This window comes from Oryx dammah, unplaced genomic scaffold (assembly GCF_014754425.2).
Source record: "Oryx dammah isolate SB20612 unplaced genomic scaffold, SCBI_Odam_1.1 HiC_scaffold_20, whole genome shotgun sequence".
In the NCBI taxonomy this organism is placed as follows: domain Eukaryota; kingdom Metazoa; phylum Chordata; class Mammalia; order Artiodactyla; family Bovidae; genus Oryx; species Oryx dammah.
Window position 1 is genome coordinate 53,596,807 of NW_024070204.1, and position 15,736 is coordinate 53,612,542.

Here is a 15,736-nt window from a genome sequence, read left to right on the forward strand (position 1 = left end):
ATGACAAGCATGGTAAACATTCTGAGGCGGGAGCAAAGAAAACGCAGCATAAATACAACAAGTTGAAACTGAGGAGCCATTTTCCCTTTACAGCTGACATGGAGTAACAGAGACCTTCCTTAGAAAAGAAGAAGGAAGGGGAGCAATTTCAGAAGATACATAGTGTAAAATGCTTAGTTGGACTGCTTTTCTGGTGTAAACAAGTACTTCATTTTGTGTAAAGAACAGGGACCTGTTATCACTTTTTACTCATTTGATGCATAAGATGCAAAGTTGATTTCATGGTGGAGAATGACCCAAGAGGTTGCTTGCTTTCCCTTAATAGAGAAGACATCTTTGACACTGGCACACAGGATCTGTACACACACACACACACACACACACACACACACACACGAGAGCTGATAAATGTATTAAAGGCATAAATTATTTAATGGTCCTGTGACAACATGCACTGCAGTAAGAAATAAGATGCATCAGTGTGATAGGCAGGCATATGTAGAAATTAGGGGAGTATTTTTTTTTTTCTCAGGTAGCAACATGCCAGAAAACATTCTGCCTTTGAAGAACAAAGTACAAAGATGTTCCGACAACTGAGGGTTATAGTTCTGCACCATTGCTTATCATGCACTGCATTTGGAAATAGGGCCTGGAGTAGACAGTCACCTTCCCCAGCCTGGATTTCTTTAGCACCGTCCCACTGAGTGTCATCTGCCTGGGTAAGACTTAACAAGATGTGTCTGTTGGCCTGCACAAGACCTGGCTGACTTGAGCCCTGCGTGTCAGGAAGCAGATCAAAAGTGGGCTTTGTGGTGGTCGAACCCTGTGTACTTTTGAAGAAATAAATGAATAATTTAACTCATTTTAGTATTTGCAGAGGGCACTGAGCTGACAGCTCTGGGGCCCAAGGCCTGACTGCTGCCCAGGTGCATCATGGGTATGAACATGGAAATGACCCGGTCCAGCCCCACAGAGGCACCTCTTACAGTCACAGCTGTCACTCCAGCTAGACTGAGGAGGAAAGGCATCCTAGTGCTTGGTCCCAGCCTGATCCTGGCTCTGCAGGAGGCCCTGCTGGACAGGGTGGGGAGGGGATGCACTTGCTAGACTCTCCTTTTATTTTTTTATTTTATTTAAAAATTTATTTTTTTATTTGGCTGTGCTGGGTCTTTGCGGGCTTCCCAGGTGGCTCAGTGGTAAAGAAGCCACCTGCTAATGCAGGAGACATGGGTTTGATCTCGGGGGAGGGAAGATCCCCTGGAGAAGGAAGTGGCAACCCATTCCAGTATTCTTACCTGGAGAATCCCAGGAACAGGTGAGCCTGGTGGGCTACAGTCCATGGGATCAGAGTTGGACACAATTGAGCAACTAACACTTTCATTGGTACCAGGTGGCTGACTCAAAACTCCTACTTTCTGTTCAGGGATACAGGATAATATCAAAACAGAATAATTGCTTCCAAGGGTTATTTACATCACTGTGTATCACTTTTGGAGAAGGCAATGGCACCCCACTCTAATACTCTTGCCTGGCAAATCCCATGGACAGAGGAGCCTGGTGGGCTGCCGTCCATGGGGTCGTGAAGAGTCAGACACGACTGAGCGACTTCACTTTCACTTTTCACTTTCATGCATTGGAGAAGGAAATGGCAACCTACTCCAGTGTTCTTGCCTGGAGAATCCCAGGGACGGGGGAGCCTGGTGGGCTGCCATCTATGGGGTCGCACAGAGTCGGACACGACTGAAGCGACTTAGCAGCAGCAGCAGCAGTATCACTTTGCGGCTTCCCTGGTAGCTTAGCTCATAAAGAATCTACCTGCAATGCAGGAGACCCTGGTTCTATTCCTGGGTCAAGAAGATCCCCTGGAGAAGGGATAGGCCACCCTCTCCAGTATTCTTGGGCTTCCTTGGTGGCTCAGATGCTAAAGAATCTGCCTCCAATGCGGGAGATCTGGGTTTGATCCCTGGGTTGGCAAGATCCCCTGGAGAAGGCTACTCACTCCAGTATTCTTGCCTGGAGAATCCCATGGACAGAGAAGCCTGGTTGGTCACAGTCCACATCAGCCTTGACGTATTCCTTTCCCTATTTGGAGCCAGCTTGTTGTTCCATGCCCAGTTCTAACTGTTGCTACCTGACCTGCATACAGATTTCTCAGGAGGCAGGTCAGGTGGTCTGGGATTCCCATCTCTTTCAGAATTTTCCACAGTTTGTGGTGATCCATACAGTCAGAAGCTTTAGCATAGTCAATAAAGCAGAAATAGATGTTTTTCTGGAACTCTCTTGCTTTTTTGATGATCCAGTGGATGTTGGCAATTTGATCTCTGGTTCCTCTGCCTTTTCTAAAACAGCTTGAACATCTGGAAGTTCATGGTTCACATAGTGTTGAAGCCTGGCTTGGAGAATTTTGAGCATTACTTTACTAGCGTGTGAGATGAGTGCAATTGTGCAGTAGTTTGAACATCCTTTGGCATTGCCTTTCTTTGGGATTGGAATGAAAACTGACCTTTTCCAGTCCTGTGGCCACTGCTGAGTTTTCCAAATTTGCTGGCATATTGAGTGCAGTACTTTCACAGCATCATCTTTCAGGATTTGAAATAGCTCTACTGGAATTCCATCACCTCCACTTTGTTCATAGTGATGCTTCCTAAGGCCCACTTGACTTCACATTCTAGGATGTCTGGCTCTAGGTGAGTGATCACACCATTGTGATTATCTGGGTCATGAAGAACTTTTTTGTATCGTTCTTTTGTGTATTCTTGCCACCTCTTCTTAATATCTTCTGCTTCTGTTAGGTCCAGACCATTTCTGGCCTTTATTGTGCCCTAGACACTCCTTTTGTATAGGTGACTGGGAGGTTTAAGAAATGAATACCTTTCTGGTCATGAGCCACCACAGCTGGATTTAAAGGCATGAGTCTAATATGGGATGTGGGTATAGCAACCTCTTCAATGATTACATCTACTTCCAAATGACAAAGACAAACAGTACAATCCAGAACCAACACAAAAATACTTCCAAAGTCCTAATGACAGGAAAAAAAAAATGTCCAGCCCATGCTCACCAAGTGGCTGTTATTTTTGTCTGTGGGCTGGGCTGGGGAGACGCTCTTCGTACGGCTGTCACTGGGCCCGGCCGTCTGACTGGAAGTTTTGTGACCTGGCAAGGGGATGGCTATATTTGGCCTCTGGAAGGGAAGTTGCGGAGATAGAGAGGGCAGCTTTGGATCATAGGGTTTGAGCCCATGCCAGAGGGAGGGAAAGCCACTTACCCAGCTGAGCAAGCCAGTGGGACAGCCCAGCTGACCTGTTTGGCAGGGTCATGGGGAGGTCTACAGGGGAACACTCCACACTGTTGCTGGGGGAACTCACCTCAGCCCCCCGAGTCTGCTATCCCTGGCTGAGCTGGCCAGGAGGGCTGGCATGGGCTCGGCTAACAGCACCCGCAAAGTGGGATTTGATTCAGGCTGCCTGTTCTGCTTCACTGAGCTCTCGGCAGTCTAGGCTGCCTCTTGGTATTCATGTAAGTTTCTCTCTTGTTTACTAGTTACTATTCATATGCCTTGTGTTTGCGAATAGGCTTCTCAGTGGTAAAGAATCCACCTGCAATGCAGGTGACCTGGGTTTGATCCCTGGGTCAGGAAGATCCCCTGGAGGAGGGCATGGCAAGCCACTCCAGTATTCTTGCCTAGATAATCCCAAGGACAGAGGAGCCTGGTGGGCTACTGTCCATGGGCCGCAAAGGGTCAGACACGACAGAAGCGATGACTTAGCACACAGCCGTCACCAGTGTTTGCTACAAGATCATGAGTGCTTTGGTTTTACCTTTATGATCCAGATAGCTTCCACACACAAGGCTGTTTCAAATATCAAACACGTGCTAGATTGTCCTCCCCTTTTATGCTTTGGGTTATGTATATATAAAATAAATTATTAAATCTTCAGTTGGGTTATAAAAAAAGAATGACACTCGAGTCAGGATAGAGAAACAAGATTATTGTTTATGAATATACCACTAAAATATGCATTTTGTAAGGCTCGTTGATTTATTTCCAATTGGAGAAACCACACAGACATACAAAATGGTTCATTTGATATTCATTATACCTCCTTAGTGCTTTTATTAGAAGTGCCCATGGTGCCAATGGCAAGGTTGATGTTTTCAGGGCTTGAATCAATGCCTGAAACTCATCAATTCTTATAGGCAGTTTTGGTTTAAGGTATTTTGATGATTTTATGAAATGTTTTACCCTATTAAAGAGCCATAACTTAAACTGTGATGCAGGGCAGGCACACAGTAGATGATAAATGGCTTTGTGTAAGAGATTTCAAATTTGTCAAATCTGCATTAAATAACTATATTTGAAATCGGTTAGAAGGTTGGGTGAATTCTCCAGGTGAAAATGACATTTGTTTTATGGATCCCTCCAAAACAATTCCCCCAGAGTTTTCACTTGAATAAATCACATTTGAGTTCAGTGCTCCAGAAACAGCTTGCATTGTAAAGTTGCATTAGCTGCTTCTCTGTTTCCTCTTTGTAGGGAAAAGCGCTCGATTTCTTCATTTGTAAAGGAAGTGAAACTAGATAACCTGGAGTGAGAATCTTTATATCCTCTCATTCATTCATTCATTCCATGGGCTTCCCAGGTGGTGCCAGTGGTAAAGAACCTGCCTGCCAATGTGGGTTTGATCCCTGGGTTGGGCGGTTCCCCTGGAGGAGGGCATGGCAAGCCACTCCGGTATTCTTGCCTGGAGAATCTCATGGATAGAGGAGCCTGGTGGGCTATGGTCCATGGGGTCTCAAAGAGTCAGATGACTGAAGTGACTGAGCATGCATGCAAAGCAACAACAACATACAAAACTGAGGTCTTGTTCTCATGGAGATGACATCCTAGAAGGAGAAAGACAATAGACAAATAAGATAATTTCATGGCTTTATAAGTGCCCTGAGGTGGTAAAGGAGAGTATTGTGATGTTGAGTTGGGCAGGTGCCCCCAGCCTCTCTGAGAAAGGGTCATTTCAGCTGAGAAGAAACCACCTGAGTGGCCCTCCAGGGGGAGCATTTCAAGAAGAGGGGCCCACCAGGGCTGTGGTGTGGCAGTTCAGGGGCATGCTCCAGGAAGAGAAAGGCCTGGATCTTTTCCTTTTTGGCCGCTCTGGGTCTTTGTTGTGGTGAGTGGGCTCTCCAGTTGTGGTGCTCGAGCTCAGCTGCCCCATAGCCTGTGGGATCTGAATTCCTCGACCAGGAGTTGAACCCATGCCTCCTGAATTGAAAGGTGGGTTCTTAACCACGAACCACCAGGGAAGTCCTTGAGGGTTTTTCTTGTGGATCATCTTCCCCTATCTCTAGAACTGTCAATACTTCGTTGCACAGAAATGAATGAGGCCCAAGGGGTTGTGGAAAGTGTCCAGAAGGGAGGCAAACAAGATTGTAGCAGACCCTGGGATAGGGTGTGGGCTGCCGTGTCAGGGTACACCAGGGTACACTCCGCTGCAGTAATGAACAGCCCCATGTCTCGGTGTCTTAACCAAGCATAACCTGCCTGAGGCTCTGATGGCTCTCACCTGAACAGGGAGGCAGATTCTTGCATCTCGTGTTTCCACCATCTTAAAGTCCTTTGTTTTTCATCTCATGAGTTGGGAGAGGAGAGTGAGTGAAAGACAGAAATGAATCATTTAGGGACCAGGGCTGCCCTGGCTGCCTGTCCAGAAGCCAGATCCAGGACTCTAGTTTGACTGGAAGGGAGGCTGGAAAACAGTCTTCCTGTGTGCTGAGTGAGGAGTAGATGCTCTGGGGAACATCAAGCCAATCTCAGCCACAGAGAGAGAGGAGAAAGAGAGAAGGGAAGAGAGCGAACCCTCCTCCCCTCATACAGAGAGAGGAGGAAGAGAGCAGACCCTCCCCATCTCCCTGCTTTCTCGAAGACCTGCACGGCACGTGTTCCCTCTTGGCCTGGAATGCTGATCAAGGGGTGGGGATATGGAGGGAATGTCCTCACAGTGTGACTTCTTACCATCCCACCAGACAATACACAAAGTAGAAAGGAGGGGTAAAGTCATAATCTTACCTGTGGAAGGGAGGTTGCCTATATGAACCCCCTGGTTTAGACTAAGTCATTTTGCTGCTTGTTAGGAGTGTGGCAGAGAAGCCAGATTTGACGCTACAGTAGTACTCCTGTTATCCCGTGTTAATCCAACTTTGCTGCTGTCATCTCACCATCTACTCCAGCCAGGCCCCATTTCTTGAGACTCCCCACCCTATAGAGAGCAGAATCCATCCCCTGTGTTCTCACTATTCTGCTCCTGCACTGCCTGAACCTTCCTCTCTACAAAGCCTACTAGGCCTTCTTATCTTTATGGAACCTTCCCTGCCTTCTCAGCCCTCAATGGAGTGCAGTCACGAAGAGACCAGATGTCTCTTCCATTCAACCTTCAAATCTTCTCCGATGAGTCCCTATTAACCTAGAGACACCCCATAGCTTCCTGGACCACCTCCAACAGTTAGAATAGCCTCAATTTTGAAGGAGTTCAGAATCCACATGCCATGCAGTCTGCCTTGTATCTGCCTGGTGGCTCAGCTGGTAAAGAATCTGCCTGCAATGCAGGAGACCCTGGGTTGATTCCTCGATCAGGAAGATCCCCTGGAGAAGGGATAGGCTATCCACTCCAATATTCTTGGACTTCCTTGATAGCTCAGATGGTAAAGAATCCTGTAATGTGGGAGACCTGGGTTCGTTTCCTGGGTTGGGAAGATCCCCTGGAGGAGGGCATGGCAGCCCACTCTAGTATTCTTGCTAGAGAATCCCTGTGGACAGAGGACCTCTCTGGGCTATAGTCCACGGGGTCGCAAAGAATCGGACATGACTGAGCAACTAAGCCCATGGCAATTATGAAGATGAGGTTTATTTCCAGATGTTAAAAGTCCAGTCCAGCCTACTGTACCATAATAGAAAGAAAGAAAGAAAGTGAAGTCACTTAGTCGTGTCCAACTCTTTGCAACCCCATGTACTGTAGCATACAAGGCTCCTCTGTCCATGGGATTTTCTAGGCAAGGATACTGGAGTGGGTTGCTACTTCCTTCTCTAGAGGATCTTCCCAACCTAGGGATCGAACCTGGGTCTCATACATTGCAGGCAGACGCTTTACCGTCTGAGCCACTAGGGAAGCCTGGTATGATACTTTAGGCTCATCTCCAAATCCAAGTCACTTATCCAAGTGTAAGCTCAGAGATGTGCAGTTGGGAGGGAGGGGTTGATGTGCAGTGTTATTCTTCTTCTACCTCATTTTCCTCTGGCTGTTCCAAGGTCCAGGTTGGTGTTGATGAGATTAGAGGAAGAGGGACAAAATAAAACACACACCACAAGATTCCTGGCTAATGTTGAGAAGTCACACATTGCCTTCCTTTCTGGAAAGAACTGTTGTCAGTTATTTCCTGGGGCACAGCTTTGGGTACTTTAAAAAGAACCTCCTCTCACTTACCACATAAACTTTACAGCCCTGCATTCTTACTATTCGCTAGCCACTCAGGCCTTCTTTCTACTTAATGTTGTTATGTTCCTTCCTGCCTCTGAGCCTTTGCAGTTTTACTCCTTTCACCTGGAGTCCAGTCTCCCTTGCCCCTTGTCTAAGTAACTGCTATTCATCTTTTAAATCTCAGCTCAAGCATCAGTTCTTTGGAGAAGCTTAATTTGAACTCTCAGCCCAGGGCAGGCCCCAACTGTACACTCTCACAGCCTCTGTAATGAAGACATTGATTGTGTAAACAATTATTTAACATCTGTTTTCCCTACTTGAATGTAGATTTCAAGAGGGTTCGATAAATCAGTACTTGTAGGAAGAATAAATGTGTTTTCCCAATAAGCTCATGAACACTTTGATGTGCTAAACAGATAGTAGTAGTGTTAGTCATTCAGTCCTGTCCGACTCTGTGAGCCCATGGACTGTGGCCCACCAGGCTCCTCTGTCCATGGAATTCTCCAGGTAAGAATATTGGAGTGGATTGTCATTCCCTTCTCCAGAGGGTCTTTCTGACCCAGGGATCAAACCTGCGTCAGTAGGCACTCAATAAATATCTGTGGAACTGACTTGAAATTGATGGCAGGAGCTATGCCTATTAATCTCTGGGTTCACTATGTGACTTAGCACATAGTAGTATTTCAGTTAATTCAGTCTGTTACCTAAGAGTTTTGAACAACATCACCAGCATTGACCAAATAATGGAGAATTGACTGGAATGCAGTTTTGACCTATGCGTTATGGATATTCTTCATTGTCAGCAACTTTTTGACCCAAGCCAGGCTTCTCACTGGCTGACTTCATATTCTGTGGTCCAGGAGGAACATGCTATAGAAAGAGAACATTGTTAATGTGACCCTAGGTCTAAAGAATGACAAAGTCTAATAATTTTTCCCTTTGCTCTCTTTAGTACACTTGTGTCTTATCAGTGCAACTGATCTAATTCTTGGTTCCCCAAACAAGGTCTACCATATGTGCCTCCAACCTGACTTGCGTGAAGACTTCTTTTATTAGTCACAATTAGTTGCAGGTGCAAAGACTGAGGGCACAACTAACTGTATCTGGAATCACCCACTCACATACGAAATGAAGCACTTGCACACTCAGAATTAGGTTCAAGTGGCTAATTGCACCCGGAAGTAGGTAATTGCAGGTGCAATTAGCTGCAAGTGCAATCTTTCACCTGAGACTAATTGCTCCCAAAGTAAGGAGATAGGGGTTGGAAATTCAGCACTGAATGAATGTGTGGTTATTGCAACCACCTGTGATTTTAATAGTCCTCCCCCTTGGAACTTAGAGTGTGGTGGCCTCCCTTTGGTTTTTATGAACAGTTAGGTTGCTTAACTCTTTCTGTATAGTCATTTCACAGCATTCTCTTCTCCAGTTGGGTCTTCTTTCCCTTGCCAAGACCATCTTACATTGAGGGTCTGCCGAGCCCAAGATCTGGAATCCCTGGCTATTTAAAAGACGCATGTTCCTCCACTGATATACGTGCATGCTCTGTCGCTCTAGTCACGTCCAGCTCTGCCACCCTATGAACTGTAGGCCCCCAGCCCCCTCTGTCCATGGGGTTCTCCAGGCAAGAAGACGGGGATGGGTGGCTGTGCCCTCCTCCAGGGGATCTTCCTGACCTGAGGATTGAACCTGTGTCTCCTGTATTGGCAGGCGGATTCTTTACTCACTGAGCTACCTAGGAAGCCCCCTCCACTGTTCACCTGTACCTAAACCTCTCAGAATACAGTATAAGAAATGGTAGATAACTTGGAAACTTAGTGGGTGGTAACTTCCAGTTAGTTCTTGAACACAGTCCCCTGAAGATGGCCATTTGAACATGAGATGGAAAGTTCTCCTCCCCAGCGTCTCCCAGGTAAGGAGGAGACAGATCCTCTATCAAATTACCCATAAAACTCTTCACTAGCAGGTTCATGGAAAATCGCAGGTTCATGGGCTGCAGTCCATGGGGTCGCTGAGAGTTAGACACGACTCAGTGACTTCACTTTCACTTTTCACTTTCATGCATTGGAAAAGGAAATGGCAACCCACTCCAGTGTTCTTGCCTGGAGAATCCCAGGGATGGGGCAACCTGGTGGGCTGCCGTCTATGGGGTCGCAGAGAGTCGGACACGACTGAAGCGACTTAGCAGCAGCAGCAGCAGCAGATTCAACCTGACACGTATTTCCCTCCATGCTTTCCTCCTGTGTTGCAGTCCAACCAGGAAAATAGAAACCACCGTAGGTTTTTTTTTTTTTTAAATGATTATAAAATTAAAGCATTGGAAAATTCAATGAACTTTAAATACAGTAAAGCTAACCAAGGAAACCAAATTGTTCATACTCTCCAGAAAGTCTTTTGATTATATAAACATTATTTAGGTAAAAAGTTGATCGCCATAGTTGTTTTAACAGAGAATTTACTGAAAGGAATTAATGAAACTGGTATTTGCTAGTGAAGTCGCTCAGTTGTGTTCAACTCTTTGTGACCCCATGGACTGTAGCCTGCAAGATTCCTCTGTCCCTGGAATTTTCCAGGCAAGAATACTGGAGTGGGTTGCCATTTCCTTCTCCAGGGGATCTTCCCGACCCATGGATTGAACCTGGGTCTCCCACACTATAGGCAAACTCTTTACCATCTGAGCTATCAGGGAAGGTGCTAAACTGTTATTAGCAGATTGAAAGGGCAAAAAAAGAACCCTGAGGGATCTCAGAGTTAACTGCAGGAGGCAACTATCACCCTGAGGGCTAGGGAAATAGAGGCAAGAGGCTGGGTTTGTGAGCACTAGGAGCTTGGAGATGGGGTCCTCTAGAGCTGGCGCACACGCCTCTGGGAGTGGCGCCACCTGGCTTTCTTGGTACCTCAGTGGCTCGGAGGCACGATCACAGAGAACTGGGACCCAGAACTCTGAGGAGAGGGCACCGTCCATCTGCTTCTGGTGCTTTGGAGAGAAACCCTGCAGAAGGGGACCCAGAGCTCCGAGGAGGACTGCCACCCAGCTGGCACTGCCCTGTGGACAACCGGTGAAGCACAGCGGTGCACGTTCACGAGGAAAAATGCCTTCAGGATATGCCATGGACGCTGGGGCTTGTGTGGCTTGGGTCAAACCAGGATGTAACGTCTTGATGTAAGAGGGGAAAGTGACAGCTGCAGAAAAGGATTTCTGAAGAAGGCCTGGAGGAGAGGAATGTGAGTCTGTGCAGGGTGTCGTGCCTTCATGCGTGTCTTCTTCGTCTTTCATCTTGGAGGCTGTGGGATTTTAGCATAGTGGACCCCTACTGACCTCAGGAGCTCATCTTCCAGTTTTGTATCATTTTGCCTTTCCATACGTTCATGAGGTTCCCAAGGCAAGAATACTGAAGTGGTTTGCCATCCCCTTGTCCAGTGGACCACGTTTTGTCAGAGCGCTCCACCATGACCCATCCGTCTTGGGTGGCCCTGCACGGCATGGCTCATAGCTTCATTGAGCCCCACAAGGCTGTGTGATCCATGTGGTCATTTTGGTTAGCTTTCTGTGACGATCCAGCATTTTCCTTTGCCTGGTTTTATTTTATTATGAGGAAATTGTGTATGTAGGTGACAGAGACACAGAGAAACAGAAAGAGGGAATGTTACTGTCACAATGGACGCACACCAGTGGTGGTCCTAAAACTCTGGTCTTGGTAGGTGTCCACAGCCAGCCTCACCACCTTTCCTTGCTGCTCACCTGACTGATTAACATCCTCTCTCCTTCTTGCTGTGAGAGCTCAGGGCTGCCTGAAGCCTGTCTGACCTACCCAGAGCGCTGACTCCTCTGCCTCCCTGCTTAGTCAGTCCAGGGTAGGATAGGATCCTGCTCGCTAAGCTGGAGGAGGCCTCAGCTGAATGCCAATCAGATGGGGTGGTAACTGCTTTGAACTCCCTCTGGCTGTGGAATCTGCCCTTATTCAGTTGCTGTGGTATGTAGTGACAAAGCCTGGTGAGGAAGCAGAGAGACTGCAGCCAGAGGGGAGTGGAAGAGGGCGGCGGCCTTGGACTGGCCCTGGGCACCTGCCCGGCCAGTCTTGCGCTCCACGCTGAGCTTGGGCAGAGAGTTCCAGAGTGCTCAGTGCTGCCGCAGGAAGGCGGTGTGTACTCGCTGGCTCAGAGCCAGCTCCTGATGGACAGATAGGTTGCTTCAGCCCAGCCCTTTCATTTGGCAAGGGGAGCAAATGTTCCTTTGCCCTTATCACCCTGGTTGGTGGCAACTTAAGCCTCTCCAGAGGGGACATAAGTATTAGGGGAAGTTAGGTCACCTGCTGATAGTTTGGACTCAGAAAAAATTCTTTTCTTCCTAATAAAGGAATAAAACCACATGGAAGAAATGCTGGAAAAAAACAACAGCTTAAAAAATCTGACCAAGCTACAATAGTCACTAATATCACATAAAGATGTTTTTCCTCACTCTTCCCTGTGGAAATAGTTTGTTCAGCCATTCATTCCTTCCATGAGTATTAGTTTGGCATTTACTATTACTGGCACCTGGAGATAGGACCCTGAATAGGACAGATGAAAATCCTAGCCACTGCAAGAGCTTATATTCTTGGGGAAGAAGTTCTAATATCATGCACATTATAATTTCTTATCCAGTTTTCACTTGTCATTCTATCTCATGAGCTCTTCCCTGGTCACTGCCTCATCTTCATACCCACTATTCTGAAAACTATTAACACTTAGTTTTCCAGGTGAAGGAATCAGAGTTTATTTAACCATTTCACTATAGTCAGGTATGAGCTCTGTTTCCCATTTCCCCAGCATTAAATAATGCTGTGATAAGTATACTTGTACTTAGGGGCTTCCCAGGTGGCTCAGAGGTAAAGAATCCACCTGCCAGTGCAGGAGACGCAGGTTCGATCCCTGGGTCGGGAAGATCCCCTGGAGAAGGAAATGGCACCCCACTCCAGATTCTTGCCTGGAGAATCCCACAGACACAGCAGTTTGGTGGGCTACAGTCCATGGGGTTGCAGAAGAGTTGGACACAACTTAGCAGCTAAACAACAGCAAAAGTGAAGAATACTTATGTAGGTGGCTTGAATTATTTTTTTTCCTTTATTTTGGTTACTTTCCTCCCTGGCTATATCTTTCACAGTATCAGGCAGGACTCCTGGTGACAACAACAGAGCTAATAGCTGGTTAGGTTAAAGAGGAAAGGAACCTACTGGAAGGTTATCCATATAGTTATTTACAGGATTGGCAGAAGGGTGGAGCACCAAGCTCTGAAAAGCAGCAGGAACGTGGGGCTGGGGCAGCAGAAGTACAGGCCAGGTCCACCCGCCCCCATTCCCCCCACCCCAGGAACAGTGTTTCGTAAACCTTGCAGCCTCCTCTCCCCCTGGACAAGCCTCAGGGCCTCCTCCCAGCTCCACCAACATGGGGAGGAATCTTCATGCTCCTTGAACTTTTGTCTCACACTGTCCTTCAAGATTCCAGGTTTAGGGCTGGCCAAGATTTGGCCTCACTGGGTGGATCTCTGCCTGCCTCTCTGTTTCTAGGGAGTCAGGGCAGGGAATAGCTCCCCTTCCTCGTCTGTCCTGGAGATGGGTTTCTGCCCCACCCGTGCAGACAGGGAAAGTGGTGGTTCTGGATAGGAGAAAAGGAAAAGTATTCTCTACAAGCACATTCTTTTACTTATTATATGTAGAGGGGTGGAGTGATTGGGGCAGAGTAACAGCACCATTCAATTCTGCCTGCCAGTGGAAGGTACAAACACTGCTCAGTGGGGCTGGGTTAGGACCCAGGGGTGTTAGGGACTACCACTGGCCCTGGCATACTCAGCGTTCAGAAAATGTAGGTGAGATTCACACTGATGAGCTTTACTTTATACATACAGAAACTGAGGCTTGGTAAGAATCTGTGACTTATCTCGGATCACACAGTCAGGAAACCTAAGCCAGCCAGACCTGAGTATAGGTCTTCTAAAAACCCTGTGGGTTAAAGGGTGACTTGACCTGTACTACTTCCCAGCTCTGGGCTGGTGGCTGGTATGAGGGGTGCCTGGAGCAATCCACGTAAAGGCCCTTTCAACAAAGGGGGCTTTGTAAAAAGTCTTTCTTTGGCCATCAGGCTGTTCCCTGGAGTAATTAAGGCCTGTAGTCCTTAGATATAAGGCTGGCTAACACTACTTAACAGTAATACAGCAATTTGACCTTGGGTGCAACACTGTGTTTGAAATGCACGAGTCAGGTCAGCCCTACTCCCAAACACCTGGCTATGAGACATGTAGCTGGATGGCCCTGCCTCCCCTGCCTTGGCTGGACGATGCCCATTGGTCCTAAGGAAGGAGGTGTAGTGGCATTCTCCTGGGCAGTGCCAGACAAGAAGGCTGGCACACAGCCCCTACTGCTGGGGCTGCATCTTTAAGACCTGCAGGCGGACATCTGGCCCACTGCTGCCTGGATGAGAAAGGTCCCAGCCTTGAGGGTCCTTGAGTACCAGGTCATGCCCATCTGCATCTTTTCTGCCAGTGCCCCGTGCCCTCCTGGGGTGGTGAGTAGATGCTCTCCTCTTTGCCTGGGGACACAGTCTCCCCTCGATTCCCACAGGTTCTCCGGAGCCAGTGTTAAAATCAACTTGTGTTTTCTTTTTTCCCTCCAAGACTGTACCTTTATGTTAAAGATCCCTCATCTAGAGGAGGAAAGACAAGCTTGACTCTCCTTGCAACCAGGAAATTAGGCTTTCATCAGACCTGTACCACTGGGGACTGTGAGGGTCAGCAGACAGAAATGGGGTCTCTGCCTTCAGAGCACTTTTGATGTCTCTCTGGGTGGGTACCGCCTGGAGGGGAAGAGCAGCGAGAAGGCTCTTTCGTTAATGATAGGGCCCTGGTCTGGCCTTTCCTCTCTGAGCCCCCCAATACACCGCCATGCAGCTCACCTGCTTAGCAGATGGCAGAATCTCAGGGTTTCGGTGGAAGCGGACTTCTGGCAATGGTAGAGTTAGCACCTGCGGATTCTACTACCTGTGTAAGCTCTCCAAGACTCATGACACCGAGGGATTTCCAATTGTGCTGAGACACACAGTTCCCCCACACGAGTGGTGGGTGACTCACTTCACTACTGAGAACCAGCATCAGGGTTTCAGCAGAGCTTGGGGCTCTCAGTTCCTCTTCACCAAGGGCAATCTGTGAGGGGATCTTTCTGCTTCAGTGACTTTGGAGATTTCAGGGAGTCATGAGGGTCTCTTCGGGGGACTGAGTCCCAGGGAATGTTTGCTGAAGGCCCTGTATCTCAGGCTTACTGTTCACCAGGTGCCCTCATGCCTTCCTGGAGCCCTCAGGCTCGGGGTGAGGTTCCTTCAGGCTCAGCCCCTGCCAGCCTTGAGCTCATGGCACCAGTGTGGGCAGTGGGAACAGTCCTCCTGGCTGGTGCCCATGGTTCAGGACTGCAGCGTCTGCTGAGAATTTAAAACCAATAATAAAATCGACTGTAAGTCAGTCTGCTTTTTATTATCCCCATGCCAGCAATTCTAAACAATGTCAGTGATAAAATACTTTTATCCCTCCCCCCAAATTTTTGTTGGTCCACATTCTAAACAATTACTGTGGTGATTGTTGAATTTTAATTATACACACACACATATATATGCTTCAAATTAGCATATTTTATTGCTTATCCTTTAATAAATATTACATCTCACATGAAAGTTAATTAGGAGGACTCCCAGTAAGAACAGTTCTGATGGATCAAGCTGGCTTCAGGCACAGTTAGTGTCTCTAGCTCTCATGGTGCTAGGTACGCCTGCATTTAAACAGTAGGTAAACGATAATAGCCCAGTGATTGCAAAGTCAAGAAACAAAACCTGAGATAAATCCATTTTCTTCCATATGACCACTTGGTGTTATCATGTTTAAACTTTAGCAAGTGCAAATTTTAGCCCATATATAAAATGTTTGACTAAATTTAATAATATCCTTACAATTAAAATCTAAGTGACTGTTTTAAAAGGAACAAACGAGCAGTAAGAATAATAATTACAGATTATTCCATGATTATCGTTGAAAATAACTTTGTCACATAGAAGAGGGTATTAAAAAAAACTGCTACTTTTGTTGTGAGACATGCTAGGTCCACAACGTCTGTGTTGATTCAGATGACAGAAATCAGAACCTGGCTGAAACAGGAAGGGCTTGTTAATCAGGCTTTAAATGGCCTGCAAACCCTGTGAAGAACTGGATGAGCAGTATCTAGTCAGAGCTCCCAAAAGCACCTCCAGCTCAA